Here is a 2,500-nt window from a genome sequence, read left to right on the forward strand (position 1 = left end):
GGTGGCACAGGGCTGGATGGGGCTTTCGTATAGCAGGGACGGTGCTGCCTCTCGCTTCGCTCGCTGTTCGCCGCTCACCGCTCGCTCGCTCAGCCAAAAATGGCCAGTTTTGGCCCGTTTTTGGGCTGTTTTGGCCTGTTTTTGGTCCGTTCTTGCATGGCGCGGTGACCGTCGTGAGCGGAGCAAAACGTCAGCCATCTCAGCACCCTGGAACCCCCCGGGTGGCACAGGGCTGGATGGGGCTTTCGTATAGCAGGGACGGTGCTGCCTCACGCTTCGCTCGCTGTTCGCCGCTCGCCGCTCGCTCGCGCAGCCAAAAATGACCAGTTTTGGCCCGTTTTTGGGCTGTTTTGGCCTGTTTATGGTCCGTTCTTGCGTGGTGCGGTGACCGTCGTGAGCGGAGCAAAACGTCAGCCATCTCAGCACCCTGGAACCCCCCGGGTGGCACAGGGCTGGATGGGGCTTTCGTATATAGCAGGGACGGTGCTGCCTCTCGCTTCGCTCGCTGTCCGCCGCTCGCCGCTCGCTCGCGCAGCCAAAAATGGCCAGTTTTGGCCCGTTTTTGGGCCGTTTTGGCCAGTTTTTGGCCTGTTCTTGCATTGCGCGGTGACCGTCGAGAGCGGAGCAAAACGTCAGCCATCTCAGCACCCTGGAACCCCCCGGGTGGCACAGGGCTGGATGGGGCTTTCGTATAGCAGGGACGGTGCTGCCTCTCGCTTCGCTCGCTGTCCGCCGCTCGCCGCTCGCTCGTGCAGCCAAAAATGGCCAGTTTTGGCCCGTTTTTGGGCCGTTTTGGCCAGTTTTTGGCCTGTTCTTGCATTGCGCGGTGACCGTCGAGAGCGGAGCAAAACGTCAGCCATCTCAGCACCCTGGAACCCCCCGGGTGGCACAGGGCTGGATGGGGCTTTCGTATAGCAGGGACGGTGCTGCCTCTCGCTTCGCTCGCTGTCCGCCGCTCGCCGCTCGCTCGTGCAGCCAAAAATGGCCAGTTTTGGCCCGTTTTTGGGCCGTTTTGGCCAGTTTTTGGCCTGTTCTTGCATTGCGCGGTGACCGTCGAGAGCGGAGCAAAACGTCAGCCATCTCAGCACCCTGGAACCCCCCGGGTGGCACAGGGCTGGATGGGGCTTTCGTATAGCAGGGACGGTGCTGCCTCTCGCTTCGCTCGCTGTCCGCCGCTCGCCGCTCGCTCGTGCAGCCAAAAATGGCCAGTTTTGGCCCGTTTTTGGGCCGTTTTGGCCAGTTTTTGGCCTGTTCTTGCATTGCGCGGTGACCGTCGAGAGCGGAGCAAAACGTCAGCCATCTCAGCACCCTGGAACCCCCCGGGTGGCACAGGGCTGGATGGGGCTTTCGTATAGCAGGGACGGTGCTGCCTCTCGCTTCGCTCGCTGTCCGCCGCTCGCCGCTCGCTCGTGCAGCCAAAAATGGCCAGTTTTGGCCCGTTTTTGGGCCGTTTTGGCCAGTTTTTGGCCTGTTCTTGCATTGCGCGGTGACCGTCGAGAGCGGAGCAAAACGTCAGCCATCTCAGCACCCTGGAACCCCCCGGGTGGCACAGGGCTGGATGGGGCTTTCGTATAGCAGGGACGGTGCTGCCTCTCGCTTCGCTCGCTGTCCGCCGCTCGCCGCTCGCTCGCGCAGCCAAAAATGGCCAGTTTTGGCCCGTTTTTGGGCCGTTTTGGCCAGTTTTTGGCCTGTTCTTGCATTGCGCGGTGACCGTCGAGAGCGGAGCAAAACGTCAGCCATCTCAGCACCCTGGAACCCCCCGGGTGGCACAGGGCTGGATGGGGCTTTCGTATAGCAGGGACGGTGCTGCCTCTCGCTTCGCTCGCTGTCCGCCGCTCGCCGCTCGCGCAGCCAAAAATGGCCAGTTTTGGCCCGTTTTTGGGCCGTTTTGGCCAGTTTTTGGCCTGTTCTTGCATTGCGCGGTGACCGTCGAGAGCGGAGCAAAACGTCAGCCATCTCAGCACCCTGGAACCCCCCGGGTGGCACAGGGCTGGATGGGGCTTTCGTATAGCAGGGACGGTGCTGCCTCTCGCTTCGCTCGCTGTTCGCCGCTCGCCGCTCGCTCGCGCAGCCAAAAATGGCCAGTTTTGGCCCGTTTTTGGGCTGTTTTGGCCAGTTTTTGGCCTGTTCTTGCGTGGTGCGGTGACCGTCGTGAGCGGAGCAAAACGTCAGCCATCTCAGCACCCTGGAACCCCCCGGGTGGCACAGGGCTGGATGGGGCTTTCGTATAGCAGGGACGGTGCTGCCTCTCGCTTCGCTCGCTGTTCGCCGCTCGCCGCTCGCTCGCGCAGCCAAAAATGGCCAGTTTTGGCCCGTTTTTGGGCTGTTTTGGCCTGTTTTTGGGCTGTTCTTGTGTGGCGCGGTGACCGTCGTGAGCGGAGCAAAATGTCAGCCATCTCAGCACCCTGGAACCCCCCGGGTGGCACAGGGCTGGATGGGGCTTTCGTATAGCAGGGACGGTGCTGCCTCGCGCTTCGCTCGCTGTTCGCCGCTCTCCGCT

This window comes from Musa acuminata, unplaced genomic scaffold (genome assembly GCF_036884655.1).
Source record: "Musa acuminata AAA Group cultivar baxijiao unplaced genomic scaffold, Cavendish_Baxijiao_AAA HiC_scaffold_188, whole genome shotgun sequence".
In the NCBI taxonomy this organism is placed as follows: Eukaryota; Viridiplantae; Streptophyta; class Magnoliopsida; order Zingiberales; family Musaceae; genus Musa; species Musa acuminata.